This window comes from Chrysochloris asiatica, unplaced genomic scaffold (genome assembly GCF_000296735.1).
Source record: "Chrysochloris asiatica unplaced genomic scaffold, ChrAsi1.0 scaffold00225, whole genome shotgun sequence".
NCBI lineage: Eukaryota > Metazoa > Chordata > Mammalia > Afrosoricida > Chrysochloridae > Chrysochloris > Chrysochloris asiatica.
Window position 1 is genome coordinate 4183013 of NW_006408743.1, and position 8212 is coordinate 4191224.

Below are 8212 nucleotides of genomic sequence, written 5' to 3' on the forward strand. Positions count from 1 at the left end.
GCACTGTGCAGATGACAATGAGGTCAGCTGTTCAAATACACAAGCTGTTCCTTAGAAACCTATACAAGGTCACTATGAGTCAGAACTTCATAGAACGGCATATAACAATAACAACAATTTGAGGAGAGGTACCTCACACAGATTATCTACTAGGAATAATGTGCCCAAGTAATCCATGTACAACATTAATATTAAATGTCAGCTTTCAGTACTACAAAATCAGCTGCCTTCACATAGTACATAATTTAAGCTAATTTGATTCCGTGGTTAACATTTATAACAAAATCTCACTGGTCTAATCACCAGTGACTTATTGGCAGTATATTATAATTGAAATTATCAACATGTAAAATTAAATGAGAAGATTTAAATGATAAAATTATAGTATATGCCATTAATTTCTCAAAGTGAATTACCCAATTATAATTGCACATCTCTGCTGTGTTCTAAAGTTCAACAGCCTGAAATGTTATTGAATTATGCATGCACTAATAAGATACCAAAAAATAAAAAGTGAGAAATATTTTTAATGCTATAAAATTTATAGATTTATTAATGTTTTCTAGGTATTATAGCTGTTCCGTGGGAGAAAGATGAGGCTTTCTGCTCCTGCAAAGATTTACAGCCTCGGAAACCCTGTACAGGGTTGCTATGAGTCAGAATCTGGCACTCCATGGCACATGAGAACAACAAGGTATTATATAATGTCTTTGATAACATCCACCAACTTTTCTGGGTTTTGGTCATTAGTGAGCAAAGCATCAAATATATTCTTGAGATAATCTCTAAATTCAGGTGAGTTATACTTCAGTTCATACTTGGATGTCATGCACTTGTTCACATTTTCATCATCTTCAACTGAACTTGCATATTGTTCAGCAGCAAGTTGATGATCCGGTACTTAGCCCCTAGCTGTAATATATTGATGATATTGTATTTTACCTGGTCTCTTTCTGCAGATGTTGTTGTTGTTGTTGTTGTTATGTGATGTGGAGTCAGTGATGTGGAGTCAGTTTTGACTCATAGCCACCCTGTACAGGGTTTCTAAGGCTGTAAATCTTTACAGAAGCAGAAAGCCTCATCTTTCTCCCACAGAACAGCTGGTAGTTTCTACAGATGTAGTCAATTTAATTCCTGTGTATTCTATTTGGTTTGGTCTGCCTTTATAGTTGTTGTTCATGGTGTTTCCATTGAATAGGTGCTTGGTTTTGCAAAATTATATCATGAGATGACCTGTGTCATTTCTATCAATAAAACTATATTTTCCAATGACCAATTCTTCTTTCTTTTTTCTCACTTTCAGATTCCAATAACCAGTAATTATCAATACTTCTTGATCATATATTTGATCAATTTCAGACTACAGATTTGGTACACCTCTTCAATTTCTTCATCTTTGGAGTCAGTGGTTGGTGTATAAATTTGAGTAAGAGCATTAGTAGTAGGTCTTCCTTGTAGAATATTGATAACATTCTATCACTGACAGAATTGTACATCAGGATTTATCTAGAAACATTCTTTTTAATGATGGTTGTGATGCCATTATTCTTCAGTTTTCCATTCCTTGCAGAGAACGTGTTGTTTAGTGCCATGTCTTAATCTGGGTTAATAGAGAAGAAAAGCACCCATAACCTATATATGTAAATATATTTTAAAAGTTAATTATTAAGAAAATGGCTTACAATTTTAGAGTCCCAGATCTCCATTGGGAAAGAGAGAAACTTTACTGTGTGTCCATTATATGTGGAGCAGGTGACACCCCCAAGGAAACATTTATTCAGTTGATTGGCTGCTCATAGCCACTCATCATAGAGTTAACTGTGCGTGTATTAGGTTTCATCACCATGTGGAAAAGCATACCTTAATGGCTAATCTATGGAATCCTGGCTTAGTCAAATTGACACAGAATCCTAACTATTACAGTCCACCCTTGACAACTTGACACATATATACTAAATGCATAATCTCTAAATAAAGGAAATTATAAAATTATACTTGAGCCTAACAATTACAGAGTACATAATTGCACTCATGAGAAACCTGTATATAGACCAAGAAAGAGTCAGTGGTTCAAAGAGAACAAGAGGATGCTGAATTGCCTATAATTGCCTGAATTGTCATCAGAATTGGAGGAAGACTCATTAAAAACCTGTTATATGCAGATGATGATGGAATGAGGAAATCATTAAACAATGTTACTAATATAACATACAAATTATTTTTTGGTGATTATAGATCAAAAATTGATTTCATAAAACATCTAAAGAGAACTGCTAGAAGTTCAAAGTGAATTCAGAAGAGGACCTAGAATGAGATTTATCACTGCTGACATCAAATTATTAGATGAAAGCAAAGGATACCATAAAGAGGGTTATTTTGTTTTGTTGTGTCTAAACAATCTGAAGTGCTCTAAGTCTCCTTCTTTTAAGTCTGTCTTAGTCTTGAAGCTCACCGGAAACCTGTCCACCACAGATGACCTTGTCATTTTACCATAGTCATTCAATCTGTATTTGTAGCAAATAATCCTAGAAGTTGGATTGTATGAAGCAGAACATGATATTAGGTATAAAGGAAAACTCATTAACAACCTGCAATATGCAGATGACAAAATATTACTTGTTGTAAGTGAAAAGAACTTAAAATACTTACTGATGAAGATCAAAGACTACAGTTTTTGTATGGATTATACCTCAAGTAAAATATAATGGAAATTCTCACAGTTGGACCACTGAATAACATCAATATAAATGGAGAAAAAAAATGAACTTATCAAAGATTTCATTTTGCTTCACCCACAATCAACTCCCATGGAAGCAGCAGTCAAGAAATCAAAAAAAACAAAAACACTTGAAAATGTTAGGTAGCAAAAATATCAGTCTGATAACTAAATTACACCTGACCCAAGCCATGGTATTTTCAATAGCCTCATAAGCATGTGTAAATTGAATGATGAATTAGGAAGGCCTTACAAGAATTAATACATTTGAATTATTGTAATGAAGAAAAATATTCAATGTACTATGGACTTCCAGAAAAGTCCAAAAGAAAAAAGCTGTGTCATAAGAAGTGCAGTCAGAATGTTTCCTAAAATCTATTATGATTAGGCTTTGTCACTTATACTTTGGACATGCTATCAGGAGGCACCAATCCCTGGAGAAGTACGTTATACTTGGTAAAATGGAGGGTCAGTGGAAAAAAGCAAGACTTCTGACCAGATTAAGTGATATGATGACTGCAGTAATGGGCTCAACTTCACACCAATTGTAAGGAAGGTACAGGACTAAACAGTGCTTCATTCTGCTGTGCATATAGTTGCTATGAATGGGAAATAGATCACACCTGACAGCAACAGCAACAGCATGAGTTAGAACCCACTAGAAGGCAGATAATGCCAACAAAATTTATATGATTTGTTTTCAGTTACATTCATTTATAGATGTGACAACTGAAAACTATGAGGCCAAAATATTGTTGTTAGATGCTTTTGAGTCAGTTCCATTTCATAGCATTCCTTAGCACAACAAAAGGAAACACTGCCAGGTCTTGCTCCATCCTCACAATATTTGAGCCCATTGTTTCCACAACTGTGTCAGTCCGTCTCTTTAGGCGTCTTCCCCTTTCTTGCTCATCCTCCATTTTTCCAAGCACAATGCCCTTCTCAGAAACTAGTCTGTCCAGATAATTTGTTCAAAGTATGAGTGACAAAGTCTTGTCATAAATGCTTTTAAAGAGCATTCTGGTTGTATTTATTCCAAGACAGATTTGCTTGTTCTTCTGGAAGTCTATGGCACTTCCAATATTCTACACCATTATTATAATTCAAAAGCATTGATTCGGTGGGGCTTGAAATGTTTGTGGATAAGGGAATTAACAATAATGGAATTAGTACATGAATAATTTGAATTTCTCTTATATTACTCATTTATATATTACTGTGTATTTATCTCATCAATAAAATCTTAATATCTGAACCTCCTCCTTTTTACATTATTTTGCTTTAAAATTTTTATTTGTTATACACTACTTTTAACAAAGTTTTGTATTTTGATATTAATTTAGTTGAATTATTCAAGTTATTTGACTACATTGTATATATTCAAGTAATCAGATAGATTTCCTAGTTTGATTAATAATTATGAATATATTGCATTTTAATGGACTCAGTGTGATACTATATGATCCGCACTGAACATAGGACAAGATAGTTTAAACCTTTAAGCTTCCCCTCAGAAACCCTATACAGGGTCACTGTGAGTTAGAACTGACTTCATGGCCCTTAAAACACCAACAATTGCTTTTTTTTTTTTTTAAGTTTTTATTGTGAGGTTTACATGGGAGATTGTAAGTTGTAAGATTCAAAATGGTAATTTCATTTCAGCTCACTAATTCCTAGGATATTAATGTGTATAAGTTCCATTTCATTTTTGACAACTTCTAGTTTTCCTATCGTCATACTTAGTGCATTATATGTTCCAATGATTAATGGATGTTTACAGCTGCTTTTCCTCATTTTGAATTATGCACCATCATTCAATGATGATCCTGAAGGCTTTCCTTTATTCATGTTATCACAGTCAGTTCTGCTTTGAGGAGGTATTTATATTTTGAGTGCCTTCCAACCTGAATGGTCTATCTTCTAAATTATATTTGACAATATTCTGTTGCTATTCCTACATAGATTCCTACATGCTATTCCCTTCCAACATAGATTCCTAATGTTTTAATATATAATTTTATAGTTCTATCTGACAGTTCTTCACTGTTATTCCTAAGGTTTTCAAGGGCTAATAATTTGAAGGTACTCTACACCTCCTTCTTCCAATATGCTATTCAAAATACTCATGTCATACCTTCCAGCATCACAGCAATACACAAACCACCACAGTGTGACAAACTGACAGAAGTGTGATAGGTTGCTGTTAGGTTCATTCAGGTCAGTTCTGACTCAAAACAAATATATGCACAACAGAATGAAACACTACCCAGTCAGGCATTATCCTAAAATATGTTATTACACTTAACCCCATTTCAGCTGTCACTATGCTAGCCCATCTCATTTGGGGTCTCTTCTTTTTTGCTGCCTCTCCATCTTACCAAGCATAGTGTCCTTATAACATATCTGAAGTATGAGCAAAAAAGTCTTCCTATCCTTGCTTCTAAGGAATATTTTTGCTGTACTTCTTCCAACATAGATTTGTTCATTCTTCCAGCAGTTCATGGTACTTTCAAGTATTATTCTACAGTCATAATTATTTATTATCTAAGTCTCATATGCATATGAGGTAATTGAAAATATTATGGTTTGGGTCAGATACACCTTAATACTCAACATGACATCTTTGCTGTTGAACACTTTGAAGAGGCCTTGTGCAACAGATAAACCTAGTGCAATATGCCATTTGATTTATTGAGTTCTTATTCCATGAATGTTAGCCATAGATCAAAGCAAAATGATGTATTTAACAACTTCAATATTTTCCGCATTTTTCATGATGTTACTTATTGGTTCATTGGTGACAATTTGTGTTTTTTAACATTGCAATCCAATTGATCCACACATTAAGATCAATATATTTCATCTTCATCAAAAGTGTCTGAAGTCCTCTTTGCTTTCAGCAAGTAAAGGGCTATAATCTGTATATCATAGTTTGCTAAGGAGTCAACCTCTGCTCCTGATGACACACTCTTCTTCATATAATGCAGTTTCTCTGATTGTTTTCTCAGCACATATAGTGAATAAGGATAGTGAAAAAAACACAACTACATCCTTCAGTAAGGCTTACAACTCAATGTAAAGAAACAAAAATCCTCACCACTGGACCAATAACATCATGATAAATGGTGAAAAGATTGAATTTGCCAAAGATTGCATTTTGCTTTGGATCCATTATCAGCACCCCTGGAAGCAGCAGGCAAGAAATCAAATGCCATATGGCATTAGGCAAATCTTTAAAGTGTCCAATACCTCTTTAAAGTGTTTGACAGCAAATATACCAGTGTGAGCACTAAAGTGTGCCTGACACAAGACACAGTATTTTCAATAGCTTTATATGCATACGAAGGTTGGATAATTAATTAGGAAGATCTTACAAGAATTAATGCATTTGATTTGTGGTTTGGGAGAAGAATATTATTCTTCCAGAAGAACAAACATATCTGCATTGGAGGAAATACAACCAAAATGCTCCTTCAAAGCTGGATGGCAAGACTTTGTCACTCATTCTTCAGACATCATCAGGAGACACCACTCCCTTGAGAAGGGTATCATGCTTGGTAAAGTACACCAAGATGAAAAAGACCTCCAACAAAATTGATTGACACAGCAGAAGCAACAATTGTGAGGTTAGCCTAGGTCCTGGCAGTGTATCCTTCTGTTGTGCATAGAAAGCTATAAATCAGAAGTAACTCGAGGACAATGCCTAGAATATTGATTTTTATGCATTCGATCTCATTTTTGATGGCTTCAAATATTTTCTCAATTCTTACTCTGTACATTCCACTTTCTGATTATTGATAGGTGTTTACAGCTGTTTCCTTTCAAGTGCTGCACCATCAGCAATTGAAGTCCCTGAAAAATGTGCTCCTTCCACGTCATTTAATTCAACTCTACTTTGAGAAGGCAGCTCTTACTCAGTCCTGTTTTGAGTGCCTTCAAAATTGAGACACTGTGTAATAAATGTTCCTCTGCTATTCAGAAGATTTGCAGTGGTTAATTACTCAGAAGTGCATCCCATATTTCTACTTATATCTTATCTACTTATATCTCTTCCACCATTCACCTGTCAGAATGTCCTACTGTGATGGCTTGCATGCTGCTGTGATGCTGGAAGTTAGGCCAACAATATTTTAAACGTCAGCAGCATACATTCTTGATGGATGAGTTCAGTTGAGCTACCTAACTATGGTAGACTAGGAATATGGAAAGGCAGACTATTTCTGAATGTTTAGCCCCAACAAAACCTTATGTGTTCCAGTGACTGCCTTTTGGTCTGTAAACAGGTTCAGCATGAGCACAAGTAAGTGTTCTGTAATCCTCATTTTTCTAGTTCAACTTGAATACTGTGAACATGTCATCATGGGGCACCAAGCCCTGGAAAAGTACATCATATATGGGAAAGTATGGAAAATGAAGATAAAGGAAGATTGTCAAAGAGATGCATTGACAGAATAACTGCAACAATGGGCTCAAACTAGGCAACAATTGTGAGGATGGCACAGTACCACATAGTGTTTTGTTCTGTTGTACATTGGGTCACAATTATTAAAATCGACTCAACAGTATATAACAGGAGCAACAACATATAATTTTTATTGAGAAATGATACAACAAATGTAAGAGAAAAATAAAATTGGAATATTTGTTTTTGTGCTTGTTTTAATCTTCACTGTTTCTTGAAGAAGTATTGTCACAAATTGATAAAAATTGCAAAAGAAATATAGAATTATACACTTCATCTATCTACTGATCTACCATATATTATCAATCTAATATCTATCAATCAAATTTTCCAATACATTTGGATATATAGTAATAGAAATTAATTACTGTAATGATTATTGTAAATTTCCTTTTCCACTGCTTTGCACAATTTGCATCATAATATTAGATGGAAATTAATCTCATTAATATGATGAAATATTCTGATGGAGACACTTCAGGTATAAATCAGTTCTGATTTAATAGAATTCCCATTTGTGGTTTGCATTAGATAATATTGAGCAATTTAGATAGAGTAAAATTAACATTGATTATTATTATTATTTGAGAAATACTAAAATATTCATATATCCATGGGATCTAAAATAGAAATGTGATTACTTAAAATAACCATAAATAACAACTTGGTATTCTTGAGGAAAATATTTTATAAAATGTAGGTAGGCAATTTTTTTACGTGTAAGGTGTGTCTCTTGCAGACAACATATTGAAAGATCTTGTTTTCTTATCCATTCTGGCACCCTCTGTCTCTTAACTGGTGCATTTAATCTATTTACATTCAATGTAATTATCTATATTGTTATTGTATGGATTAATTGCTGTTAATATGTTTGTTTATTTGTTTGTTTGTTTGTGGTGCTGCTGGTTTCTTTGTTCTGCATGTCTTCCTGTGCTGATCTCATGGCTTTTTTTGTGGACTTTCTTGTCAATTCCTTCATAGTATTAATGTTTCCATAGTCTTCTTAGATTTTCATTTTCTTGGTATGTTGTGAA